Below are 15,157 nucleotides of genomic sequence, written 5' to 3' on the forward strand. Positions count from 1 at the left end.
CACCTTAAGTACTTCTGCACACCAACTGTTGGAATAATTATTTTCACAGAAGTGTCTAGTTTGCATAATAGATCCAGAAATAGATTCTGAAAGTAACTTTCTCTCTTCTTTTGTTAAAAATTGTAATTATTTCACTCAGGAACAATATGAAAAAGAAATTAACCTAGACGGGAAGCTCTCATTAATTCACTTTAACAGCAGAAGTATGTACTCTAATTTTGATTTCATTAAGGACTATTTGCAACAATTTTCTCGCCCCTTTAGTGTTATAGCCATCACTGAAACTTGGTTCAATGTCGATAAAGGAATAGATTTTTGTTTGAATGGATATGATTTAAAATACATGAATAGATTAAATAAGGCGGGCGGCGGGGTTGCTATATATGTTCATAACTCTATAAAATATAATGTTGTAACAACTATGTCTATGGCTATTGATGGAATTTTGGAATGTTTGACTATTGAGATTATGAATGAAAAAAAGAGAAATGTTATAATAAGTTGTATATATCGGACACCCAGTTCAAGTATTGACACTTTTAATGAATGGATAGAAAAAACGTTTGCTTCGGTGAACCAAAAATTACTATTTATCTGTGGTGATTTTAACATTGATTTGCTAAATCCAACAAGGTTAAAAGCCATTGATGACTTTACTGACACAATGTACAGCTTATCACTATATCCAACAATAACAAAGCCAAGCAGTATAACTTCACATAGCGCCACTATTATTGACAACATTTTTACTAATGTCATGGATTTCCAAATTAATAGTGGTCTGCTTGTCTGTGATATAACTGACCACTTACCAGTTTTTACTTTGTGTGACTGTGATTTTAAAAAAATAGATACCAAGATCATGATAGCAAAGCGAACAATAAATGAAGAAGCAATTCATTCCTTCAATTTCGATTTAGCACAACAAGATTGGAGTTCGGTGTATGAAGAGTCAGATGTGGACAAGGCTTATGATAATTTTCTAGATATTTTTACTATGTGGTACAATAAACATTGTCCTGTAAACGAACACATGACAAAGAAAAAAAAGATAAAAAGTCCTTGGCTCACAAAAGGAATTATTAATGCTTGCAAAAAGAAAAACAATCTGTATAAACAGTTTATCAAAGTAAAAACAAAAGAAGTGGAACAAAGATATAAAGCATATAGAAATAAATTGACTGATATTATAAGAACGAGCAAACAACTTTATTATAGAAGAAGATTATATGAAAATAAAAACAATATAAAAGGAACTTGGGATGTGTTAAACAACTTAATTAAACAAGGAGCTTCTGGAACATCATATCCTGAATATTTTACTGATGCAAATGGTGAAAATCACAACATGAGTAATATTGTCGATGGGTTCAATAAATTCTTCATAAATGTTGGCCCTGAACTAGCAGCGGACATCCCGTGTCATAAAAATGAAAATATCAGTAATATAAAATCAAATCCCTTTTCACTGTTCCTCTCAGCTACAAATGAGCAAGAAGTAATAAATATCACATTAAAATGTAAAAGTAAGTCTTCAATGGATTATCATGACATAAATATGTCTGTAGTTAAACAGGTTATTCTGAATATTGCTAGTCCCTTAACATATATCTGTAATTTATCATTTCAGTCCGGTTGTTTTCCAAAAAAAATGAAAATTGCGAAAGTAATACCACTATATAAAAGTAATGACAAACACAGTTTTACCAATTATAGGCCTATTTCTCTACTGCCTCAATTCTCAAAAATTCTAGAAAAACCTTTTAATTCAAGATTAGAAAAATTCCTTGAAAAACATCAAATAATAAATGTTGGTCAGTATGGTTTCAGAACGCAAAGAACCACTTCAATGGCGATAATTGAGGCAGTAGAAGAAATTACTGATACACTGGATAAAAATAAATATGCAGTTGGTATTTTTGTTGACCTCAAAAAGGCCTTCGACACAATCAATCACTCAATTTTACTGGATAAATTGGAAAGATATGGTATTCGAGGGAAAGCTGGTAACTGGTTAAAAAGTTACCTAACAGGTCGGGAACAATATGTTAGCATAGGGCATTACCATTCAGAGAAACTTGGTATTACATGTGGTGTTCCCCAAGGGTCAGTGTTGGGACCAAAACTTTTCAATGTATACATAAATGATATTTTTGATGTTTCTCAAGTACTTAAACTCATACTGTTCGCAGATGACACCAACATATTTTTCAGTAGCGATGATTATACTGATCTTGTAATGACTGTAAACAGGGAGCTAAAATTAATAAAAAAAATGGATGGACATAAATTATCATTAAATATAAATAAAACTAAAGCAATGTTTTTTGGTAATTTAAAATATAATATAGAATTACCAATTATCATTGAAGGTGTACCAATTGATAATGTGAGTGAAAAAAATTTTTGGGAGTCGTAATTGATAACAAAATTTCATGGAAACCCCACGTCAGACACATAAAAACCAAAATTTCCAGAAGCCTCACAGTTTTGAACAAAGTGAAACAATTCCTTGATAAAGATGCACTTCGTACTCTGTACTGTACCCTGGTTCTTCCATATCTTACATATTGTGTGGAAGTGTGGGGAAATACATATAAAAATACAACTAATCCATTAGTCACAGTACAGAAACGAGCACTGCGTATTATTCACAAGGCTGGTTATCTAGATCATACTCACAAATTCTTTCTTCAGGCAAAGTTACTTAAATTCCAGGATCTGGTTAATTACAATACATCCATAATTTTGTATAAAGCTTTTACTAAACTTTTACCGGCAAATTTACAAACTAGATTTGAAATTCGAGAAAAGGTTTATAATGTGAGAGGCTTTGGAGAATTCAAATTACCCAGAACTCGAACAACCCGTAAAGGCTTTTGTGTGTCTGTATGTGGTGTGAAAATCTGGAACAGTCTGAGTTTACAATTGAAACAATGCAAAAATATTCATAGATTTAAATTTCTCTACAAACAGTTGGTCTGGTCACAGTATACTCAATGATGGGTTTTAGTGTGCTCTGTAATGTCTGTCCTCTTACCATTGCTGGTATGGATTCCAAAATAAAAAATAAAAAATAAAGTGTGCGTATGTATGTACATATATGTACTTGTGTGTGTAGATATATATGTATGTATATGTATGTGTGTCTGTTACTTGTAGTTATTACTGCCTGTTACCTGTGGTAATGCAATTTATAATTTATATATTCTGTATTCAGTTATGAAGGCTCTAATTGTTGGTTGCGAGCTGCCGCTTAGATGCTTGTATCTGCCCGGGGCTGTTGATGGGTCTGTATGCAATGATGGGCGTAGCTGCGGGAAGTTTATTGTTTTTTTGTTTTTTTTTTGTTGATGAGTGAGTATAGGGGTGGGATTTAATAAGTTTTCTTCGTCCCACTCCTTTTTCAGGCAAGTTTTGTTTTTTGTTTTGTGTATTTTATGTTCAATATAGGTATTTGTTGTGCCTGAAAATGAATAAATAAATGAATGAATGAATGAAACTGAATGCCATTTCTTGCACGAAACCAATCTCACATTTCTAAAAATAACTTTTGCTGCAACTCTGAATAAACAGTCTTAAACACTTCTGAGAAACTTCACTGCATGCACGCTGTTGTCTCAAGAGAACACTTAACCCTGCTTGACTATAAAAGAAAAAAAAAAGAATTGAAAAACATCCTCTGCTTCTTACCTTCAGACGATTATTTGCAGGATCTAAGTTTTGTCATGCTTAGGATTTTTTTTTATCAAGCAGTATTACCTTCATGGTTAAAAATGATGCTGTTCTCAAACATTGTGGGATGATTAATTAGTTCATTCAGGCACTTGCATGCCCAGAGCACCCATCATATTGAAGTAGTGTGTGTCCTCTCAGAAACTGGAACGCTGTGTTCTGACAGGAGGCAAATCTAATTTGACGTTAATTTTGATCTCTAAAGCTGGTCATCCGCACTGTAATTTATAGGAGGGGTAATTAGATTTGTGTGTTTTGAGAGCGTAATCATTTACTGTCATGAAAACAATGACTTTAAAAGCAGCAACACATGGCTGCAGACTACTGACAATATGCTTTTTGTATGAACTATCAGATTTGACAAAAATTAATCCTGTATTAATCATTTCAAAGCTAATGGTGACAGACACGGCATGTGGGTGTTACACTCCATTGTCTTACTGTGTCACTCTGCTGAACTATAGACAGAAAAACAAATTTCAGAGTACTATTCAGAATTTTAAATGACTGGTTTTAATATACTTTAAAATAAATCTCTTCATTGCAATAGTGTTTCTGTTATTTTCCACTTTTGATCTGAGACTGTATTACTTCCATGTCCAGGCTGTGACCTGTTGATAAATATAGATCTGCCAGATATGCCCCGTCTTCTTCTCCGAGGAGTATTTATAATCTTGAAATGTTAAGAAATGTTAACAACTTTGTTGAATGATTTGCATTTTAACCACACCTGCCAAACTGTGATCACATGTTCCCATTGCCATGATTTTTGTGTTTTCCCTGTTTGATTGCCAGTTTGTAGTCACTGAGCCGCTTGTTGATTAGGACCAGACCAATTCATAATCACAGCTTCAGGTCAGACACCGTTCTAATCTGCTTAACTTTCTAGTGTTTCAGATATTTCTGAAACACTTTCTTTGCAGTGTGCTTTAATTTGCATTATTCTGATTGGTGTTTGGAAAGCAAAGTTGATGTAAGACTGGTTAGTGTGTTTTAAGAGGGGGCAGTTAGTCTCATCATGAACTGGCACAGGGGAGTCTTTTCAGGGCTCATTGCTAAGGTTTGAAAGGCTTTGGAATGGGGAGTGTGTTAGGGGCTGGATTTAAGGTGATTAAAAAAGTGACGTTAATTACCACTAAGCATCTGCATAATTCATATGTTGGTGTTTTTCTGTACACATATAAAACGCATCTACAGGATTCTGCTTGTAGAGCTTCTGTTGGGTGTTTGTCCCAGTGGGTAAAGCTCTGATGACTGAGTCGACCCCATACTTTACTAACATATTGCACAAGGGGCAAGATGACACCATTAAATATTCTAACTCACATTTTAATTGGATTGTGAAAGTTAGACAGTGTAATTGCATTTAGAGCTCTTACTGTAGAGAGACTTTTCTTTTAATGCATTCACTGTCACATTGACGTTTCCTGATACTATTATGGTGATACCAGGGTAGATGTAGCTCATACTGCGTGTTTGATTATTTATGCTAAACTGGTATCTGTTTTCCTGACATTTAAATCGTTTTTGAAAAGAAACACCATATATATAATTTATCTTTTTTCTTTGATGATCAGCTGTTTGCTGTATTTCTTGTCCAACAGCAGACAGTAGAACAAGGTCATCAGCATAAAACAGAGGTTTCACCTCTCTGTCTCGGATGTAGAGGCAAGGAGTGCATTGCTCCATCTGAACAGCAAGCTCCTTGTTAGATGTTAGATAAAGTTGGACTTTGCAAAATGGATTGCAGTTTTGAGAAACTCCTTGTCTGTGCTTAAAGAAATCAGTTTGTCTCCAATTTTAACAGAGCAACAATTTCTCCAAATACATTGATTTAATCAGATCACGTCTCTGAGCGCCTCTGAGAACTGCTAGTGTACTGATCGTCAGTAAATTGTGACTGGGGCTTTATGGCAGCAAAACTCTCTATGATTAAAGTCATACAGTTTTAGTGAGACTTTCCACCTATAACATTTAGGGTGAGTCCATGTGATTGTGGGGATTGCAAAACTCCGAGCAACCATCTGAAAACCATCTTGACACTCTAAATCAAAGTTTGCTGCTCTGCCAAGAAGCTGCAGTACATCCACTAAGAATATTATGGGTACTGGTTACTGTAGCCTGTGGCTATACTTGCATTCCATATATTGATAGAATAATCATACCTTATATTTCAACATATTTTGAAACAGTTGGAAAAAGTGAAAAAAGTGAATCTCCAATAATACTACAGTAAAAGATGAATGTCATACAGTTATGTTATTTTATTTTTTGGGCTTTAGTAACAATCCCGCCCCCCCAAAAAAACCTGCATTTTTAAAATTCATTGCAAGAGACCGAATGAGGGCAGGCAGGTTCAACCTGATTAGCAGTGGACTTGACTTTCTACTTAACCATGTGCTGCAGCAATACAGGAAGACAGGAGCTCCTACAGTATTACTGTGAAAATTAATGTGAAATGGTCTTGGCTTGAACAGTCCTTGCATAATCTAGAATGGTGATAGAAGGCTTTGGTTAATTAAAATTCTATATTTTTGATAAAGAATTCCATTCAGATTCTTGTTTGCTGTCTTCAAATGTGCACTTGTCTTTCAAGGTTTATCATTGTTGGGTTTCCAGCCTGACTCTTAGGTATTGTGCAGATGTATAAATGTGCCCTGGCCTCCTCCCTCAAGGATCAGCAACATAGGTCACTTTGATCTCCTAGCCCCTGTCTTTCAAGGTTTCTACCTTTTGTGAAATGTGTCTTATCAGAAAGACTAAGGGTGTTGGAGGGAAAAGAAAACCAAGTGCATTACTGCTTGGACAGCAAATTTCTGGCTAATCCCCTGAACCCCTGCCGATGGCGAGGCTACTAGTACATCATTACTCTTTCATGTGTTGGGCAAGCGGCTGGGTTGTCATCACTGACAGAGAAAGTGTCAAAGTGGATGTTTACATCAATAATTAAAAGTGAGGGCTCAGTGAGTCATAACAGCTGAGGTTGGGCTGATGTTATACTTTAATATTTCCTACAGTTTGTCCCTGGGCTGTCCATTACCGACACATTTCCCAAAGAGCTAGATTGTTGCCATTCTGTAGCTTGTGATACCAAATCTGTAGGGATAGTTAAGAAATATCCTAGATCCTTATTTTAGATTTTTAAAAAGACACAGATAAAAGCAAAAAATAACCAATGAGATTGACAGTAATGGCAGCTTTGATATCACATGCTTAACATTTGTCCAGGTTGTTTGATGTTAAGCCATGCTAAGATGTGAGCTAAAGCTAGCCCGGGCCAATTGGCTGGCTAGCCCAGGCTAATTGGTTAATAAGGCAAATTCAATTGGGCTTGCATAAATACATTTTGGATTTAGCCTAAGCTTTAAAAAAGTATTTATTAAAAACCCAAGCAGCCAACTTTTTAGAGCATCTTTCAGTAAAACCAAATCCTGAACATAAAATGTCACTTCTCACTCCAAGAGCTCACAGCTTAGTACATTCGTAACAGGTGAGTCATATAAATGTGTACCCTCTGCACAATTTTCATGAAAAATGAAATTAAGGACAAAAAAGCTTCATGGACCAATCTGTAAATGCTTTTCTCCCCCTCCTTTGGGCATTTTGACATCTGCATTCATTTACATTCTTATTTTGAAGCCAGCTCCAAGTCTTTATACGATTGGCATTTTTAGTTCTCTGTTGGTAGGTTGGTGCTTGGTTCAGCCTGTTCCAGATATACTTTGATTGGATAACATGACAGTACACCAACAAATGTGGAGGTAAATGGTTGCAATTATGTCTCAGGCAGTATAATTTTGTAGTGAAACAATTTTAAATTTAAGAACAAATGTTCAAAACACAAGGTATAGGTCAAATTAATTTACAAGGAGGATGGAGTGGCTAGAATAGAACTAAAAAACCAAAATAATTTCTGGATATTTTTAATTTGGGGTTGGGATACAGTTGGTCTGTGCACAAGTATCACTGTTATCACTGTTTCTTCTGAAACAGCATTGCTGTTTGTTACTGAAAAATATAACAAAAAATATAAAAATTTTACAAAATACATAAATATGCTATTTTTAGGTACTTTCTAGATTTCAGTTTTTCAAGCTGGACAGTTAAATTTAAGCGAATCTGACATTTTGGTGTAAAAGCAGAAAATCTGAACCAGCCAGTAGATCCCAAAGGTAAAGCTTGGCCAGTTTATGTTTGCTTGGACAGGTATTCAGTCGGTTTTCTGCCAGTCTAATAATCAGTGTTTGCTCTCAGTGATACTAGACTGGATAAATGGAAAAGGACAAATTCTAGTACTTCCAAAAATCCTATCAACCTAAATACAGGCAGAAACCAGCCCAAAAACACTATTTTCACTTCACAAGTATCCCCTAGTGCTGTTGAGTGCTTAGGGTCAGTGCAGAGCTGCTTCCCTCACTGCTGGCAGTAGGAGAAAACAGTGTAGTGTGATTTATGATGTTAATCATTAGCGGGAGAGCAGTGGAAGCATAGGGGGAGTGGAAAGAAGCTGCAGTGCTTGATGGAGTGTGTCCCCTCTGCTTGAGCCAAGCCCACAGTTTGCTCCATGCAGAGTGGCTGAGCCGACTGCTGTCTGCTATAGCTGGATAGACAGCAACTAGTGGGATGCATACATTTATCACAAGACTGTAGTTAAGACCATTGTTCTTAAGTCCAAATAACATTTAGTGCTTGATTCAATCCAGACATTTAACCAAAAGGGCCCAAAGCCTATTAGGCTGTATTGATGAACAACATAGTGTTCAATTCATTCATTTTAATCTCTCTGACAGCTGTTAGAAAACACTCAGTTTGATACCACTGAGTTAAATTTGTCAACAGCCATTCATAGTTACAGCAAGTGTGATTCTCAGTTAAAATAAATAATAAAAAAAAAAATAATAAATACAATTTGATTTCTTCTTCTATGATTACTATAGGTACTTTAGTCATTCTTTACCCTTTTATTGGTTTTTGAGGACATTTTTAAGTCATTTGTGTTTTAGGACACCCTCAGTATAAATGTTCTGGCCTCAAAATTGTATTAAGACAATTCCTGGATGAAACCATGACATTATCCCCGCTGCTGCCTGCTCCTGGGAACCAGATGAATGCAGAATATCTGTTTCTCCCTTTTCTTGTTCAGTGTCACCAGGATCAGATCATCATTTTGTTTGTGTGTATATACATTATTGTAGTATTTATCTCTAGCTACTAAAGCACATAGATATAATTTAATGCATTGGTAATATAAAAACAGTGATTGACAACTTGTGTTTTTTGCTGCAGGTTTGCATGAATAGTCTCCATTTGGGCCAACTGCATAAAAACGCGCGACAATTAAGATATATAAAAAGTAAAATTGATGACAGATATGATGGCTGGAAGCCTTCTGAATCCCTTTTAATAGCAGGAGACACATCAGTGCTCGGTGTGCTTTCTGACTACTTGATACTAAACTGGCAGAATCCAAAGAGGAAAGCCACCCAAAACTTAGCAATCTCACCAGCAAATCCCACCATCTCTTTGTCAAATACCGAAGAGGAACAAGGTCTCCATAGGAAGTCGGCCGCTTTGTGAAGCATGACAAAAGTTCTGGATGGGGAGAGGGGAGCATTTCATATCACACAAGCTGTCAGAAGTTCAAAGAGGGTTCAGAAAGGAGTCAGACTTGATATGACGGGAGCTTTTGGTGCAAACAGACCTGAGACTCTACCTTACGTCTCACATGCAGCAGACATCTCCCTGTCTTCTCAAATGGCAAGTCAAATCGCTGGAATCTCCCGTCTGATAAGTTTTTGTTTTTCCTTCTTTTCCACTGCTATAATATAATATAATGGGCCGCTGCCTTGGCTTGCCAACGCTGGCAGTTCAGGGAGACGAGTTTGTTTAGGAGAAAAGATGGCTGGAGTTCATAACCCGTATTGCACAAAAATAACATAAAATAGGAATCTGTAGGTGGCAAATGCTTTCATGGTTTAAGTGACTCTCTAGTCTCAAATTCAAATCAATGCTGATTTCTCAGTCACTGCTTATTATATTGAGAATCCCATATCCTGTAGTGTGCTCCTTGTCCTTCAATAAATAATACTGAGGCTTGAAATGACTCAGCTGTGACAAGTCTTATTGCTGTCAGCTCTTTTTAGAATTCTCTGCAGGGTTATATGTTCGTGAATCAGTACCCGAAGCTGGACAAAACTGACAAACTGTTCACGAATGATCCATGGAAGTGTGGGCGCATTGATGTTGTTTATGTGTTTACCATATGGATGATAGATGTGGGATTAGGCTGTATCATGAATCACATCAGTGTCTTCTCAGTAACTTTTGAGATTTGAGCACCTAAGACTGTTTTCTGGAGAGATTCTACTGGTGCTAATGGATTCACAAGATAAAAGTAACTGAACAGAAACTGAATCCTCTACAACATACATGCATAAAAAAATCTTTTAGGATGTAAGGCAAAAGATATCCCATGCTACTGAATTTTTGGAACAACGATCCTCTCTATAACATATGTGATCACATAAGTGATTATAACCTATTTTAATATAGTGGTACTTTAAATAATACCTTGTTATTATATAAAGGAAAACACAGATTATCCCAACCATGTTTCAAGTTCTTTAAAGCCACACAAAATCACCTGCTGCATTTTGCACTTTGCACTTAAATGGTTGTTGTTGGCACTGCCTGCTTTTGCAGTCCTCTGTCAGCAGAAAATAATCACACAGATTATTACTGCATTATTGTTATATAGCCTACTTTGCCAACAACTGCAGACATCTCCTGAGAACACTGATCATCAGCAGACACGAAGCCATTTGCTCACAGTTTACTTTAACACATTAACTTAGAAATCTGCAGATCAAGTTTGCAAATATATAATACACTATAATACACAGAATACACTTGTGATATGTAAATACTAGGGGTGCAACGATACACAAAATTCACAGTTCGGTTCGTTTCGGTTCGATACTTTGGTGTCACGGTTCGATATTTTTTCGATACAAAAAAATGTTTATGCCTTTTTAATTTGTCATTTATTAAAATTATAAATATATATTTTAAATCAAAATTACAGTTTTTAAATTTAATGTTGCTGAAACAACAAAATAATAATAATAAAAAAATCTATCTGATCGAGAAATCACACAAAGCTATACTATACGCTTCTTCTGGGCTATATTCTCAGCAGCACGTTAAAAATATCAGGTCCCCATAAGGAGAATCATGTGCTAACGGCTGTCTAAATGACTCGGGTAAAGTTTGTAGCATGCGTGCTTGTTGTTTTTGTCTGCTTCCACTTGTCTTTGCACTAGGATGATGTCGGCATAAATGTGCAGTCATAGTCGTTGTTCCCACTCGTGATGTCAGCGTTAATCTCATTAAAATGACATTAACGCCATAACACGGCAAATCTCCATTAACGAGTTACCGCGGATCACCCCGTGCGTGGGGCTGGACAGCATCAACACATTAACAAGCTAACTGCGCTAACGCACTAGTTCCCACCAATTGAGCATTGCGTAGCACATCTGACATACTGTTTTACTTTTGTCCATGACGCGCTTACCATCAGGGTCATGCTTCACATGAAAACTAAAATAGGTCCAAAGGCCAGATCTGAATGAGGGTGGGGGAGGTTCAATTTCGGGTAGCGTTGAGGCAGTTGCCATGTTGCAACGAGCTTAGCTTCTGTCTTGCTAGCTTGCACTGCGCTCAGTGGATCTGCACTCGATAGTCCAGCCTAGGTGGAGTAGTCGAACGCAGATCCACTGAGCTCTCAACACAGACAGTATCGTCAGAAGAAAAGTTGATAAAATAAATAAAAAAAATGTTGTATTGTTCGATACATATGCGTACCGCACCGAAAGCACTGTATCGAACGGTTCAATATCGATACGAGTATTGTTGCACCCCTAGTAAATACCAATGTATGACAGGCCATGGCTCTTTTTGCAATTCCTACCTGATGTTTAGCTGTAAATATAGGCTCAGTTATGATTGGTATGGTAACCCAATGACCTGACTAAGTCAGCGTGGCCTTGCTGGAGCAAAGCAGTGTGGATCAGCATTGAAGTACAGCTAAGCGGGGCAACCTTGTAAAAATGAACTGGATCAGAAAGGAAGACCGCAAACATCACGAGCCTTGATCTTGTAATGGAAATGCTTTGCAACAGTGCACCACATGTGAGAAATATTTTCAACAACAACACACCATTATAGCTCGGGAACATTTATTTTCAACACTTGTGGCACCAGTTTAGCATTGTCATTGAATTTATCATGCAATGCAGTCAGGATGTTAGGGAGTGAAAGAGCAAAACAAGTGCGCTGTTAGGTTGATCAGACTGATCAAGGTCATCAAGGTCACTGATGTTGGCTTATCACTGAAACAAGTTGTGTTTTGGTCCTGTAATAAATGTAATGAAGGATTTTTTGGAGAGTGCTGGTGATCCCGTTCTTTCACAAGGTCATTTCTTTCCATCTAATTATCAGTCGTTGATCAGACAATTTATACTTGTAAAATTTGCTAATTTAAAGTGTAAAATGTAAAAGTAAAAACGAGCCTCAGTGCCTCTTGTATTATACATATTACATCAATGTATTATTAATCCTAATTTAGTAATGTGAAAAGCATTTTTTTCTATTGCAGCTGGCTTAGGTAATTTGAAGTGTTTTGTATGGTCATGATTTCTTTGATTTTTCATAAAGTTTTTAGAAATACTGAAACATCTCCATCACAATTACCCAGAATCCCAGGTCACACCTTTACAAAGCCTGTTTTATTATTTAAAAAATTCACTCTTACCCTTTGCTTCTCAGGGTTGCTCTTAATCGTTTTCTGCTCGCAGAGCTACGAGACACTGCTGCCTATTTGTTTTTAATGAAACCACAACATAATTTATTAAAGAAAATATTGCTGTTCACATATTATATGGGTTTTTCTATGCTATGCACTCTTTATCGGTTCGCCTTGGGTACAGTAGGGAACACCAGCTGTATTTATTGCATTGCCATGGTAACTGGTGTTCGGCCAGACAGCAGGAAGATGTCAGTCAGAATGCAGAACTATACCTAATGTTATTCGCTGAACAGGCTCGATCATTTCCTTGCTGACTTTTCGCTGCTAACATGTGACTTTACTGAATCCATCTTACAGCTCCGACCTCAAGCAATAATGCTGTACTCAAAGCAATCTCAGCATAAAAAAGCTTCATTGTTATGAGCTTGCTCCACATTCAACAAATTGATCTGTGAAATACATTACAGAAGAGGGTGTACCACCTGAAGACATGAAACGTTTTCACCGTCTTGATTACTGATTATGCCTTGATTAGCAGGGAGATTAAAGGGGGTGTGCTTGTGTGTGTGTGTATTATCAGCCCATGTGTATATCCATTTCAGTAGACACTATTGCTGTAATTAGCAGATGTGACACTCTTGGGTGCCTCTTGTAGTTAGATTGCTTAGTTTCCTGCATCAGGAGAGCACCATGGTTGGCACGGTGGCTGGCTGCTTCCCAGTGGATTCAGAGGTTAGCGGTGCTTACAGCTTGGTCCTTCAAGTGAGGCGGAGGGATGTGACATACAGATATTATGAAGACAAGCGTGCAAAAAATTAAATGTGCATATTAGGGGTGCAACGATACACAAAATTCACGGTTCGGTTCGATACTTTGGTGTCACGGTTCGATATTTTTTCGATACAAAAAAATGTTCATGCCTTCTTAATTTGTCATTTATTAAAATTATAAATATATATTTTAACTCAAAAGTACAGTTTTTAAATTTAACCCTAACCCTTGTGCGTGTTTTTTATTTTGACAGCGAATGCGCACCTGCGGACCACTTATGTGCAGCCCTGGTTATTTAGCTCGTCATATTGCAGCCACAGAAATTCTTTTGTCCATGAAACCATAAAGCTGCACTTTCTTTTTGCCTTATAGTCTGATTTGTCATAACTTCTCCGTTTTGTGGTAAGCTTTTCTTTGGCTGTCACTTCTTCACCCTGACCTGTCTTATTTGGCTCAGCAGAACTAAAATATATATCGCTCTGTGAAGGTTCTCAGTCATCCAGGTCATCGTAGTCAAATATAAATCCTGCTGCTTTTACAGACGCACTCACATAAGCTCAGCGATTCTCTGCGCGATCAACCTCTCACATGTTTAAGCTTGCTGCGGGAGATTTCACTTGTCATGTTTGCATAGTAAGCTAACGATTAATAAGACGATGTCAGAGGAATTGGTGCGCAAATTATCATCACTCACAGATCAGTGCTGTCGCTCTCTATACACAGTTCGCGCAATTGCAAAGTGAAAGCAAAAAAACAAGCGCAAATTCAAACGCGATTTCAATATGTCACATATTGACAGTGGCTCACCGATGCCAATGACACAATTACCCAGCTACATTTCTGAAAGAATGCAAAAGCATTGACATATATTTTTCCTTCCTACAATAGCCCGACGGGCAGGGCAGAGATAGATTTTGGTAGCCCGACTGAAAAAATCGCTAGCCCCAGGACGTCGGGCTAGCGATATTGCAAGCCCTGTATCTGATTGAGGAATCACTCATCTTTGGAAAAGAGAGTTTATTACAGAGAAATGTCTCTTTCCAAAATAAAAGCTATACTATCCGCTTCTTCTGGGCTATATTCTCAGCAGCATATTAAACATAAGGAGAATCATGTGCTAACAGCTGTCTAAATGACTCGGCTAAAGTTAGTAGCATGCTTGTTGTTTTGGTCTTTGCACTAGGATGATGTCGGCGTAAATGTGCAGTCATATTCGTTGTGTTCCCACTAGTGCTTTCAGGTTAATCTCGTTGAAATGACCTTAACGCCACAACACGGCAAATCTCCGTTAACGAGCTACCGCCGATCGCCCCGTGCATGGGGCTGGACGGCCAACACGTTAACGAGCTAACTGCGCTAACACACTAGTTCCCACCCATGTAATTGAGCATTGCATGGCACATCCAACATACTGTTTTACTTTAGTCCATGACGCGCTTACCTTCAGGGTCATACGCCACATGAAAACCAAAATAATTCCAAACACCACATCTGAATGAGGGTGGGGGAGGTGCCCTGCGCTCTTCCTTCTGACGATGCTGTCTGTGTTGAGCGCTCAGTGGATCTGCGCTCGACAGTGCAGCCTAGGCGGAGTAGTCGAACGCAGATTCACTGAGCGCTCAACACAGACAGCATCGTCAGAAGGAAAGTTGATAAAATAAATTACAAATTTTGTATTGTTCGATACATATGCGTACCGAACCGAAAGCACTGTATCGAACGGTTCAATATCGATACGAATATCGTTGCACCCCTAGTGCATATATATTAATGTATATATTTACTGCAAGAGATTGGTCTTGTTAATCACTTGTAACTTTGTTAATGGCAATGTTGCATGGC

Source organism: Mchenga conophoros, linkage group LG7 (genome assembly GCF_057382185.1).
Source record: "Mchenga conophoros isolate Kocher_MC1m ecotype Shallow Benthic linkage group LG7, M_conophoros_male_GT1.1, whole genome shotgun sequence".
Taxonomy (NCBI): Eukaryota; Metazoa; Chordata; class Actinopteri; order Cichliformes; family Cichlidae; genus Mchenga; species Mchenga conophoros.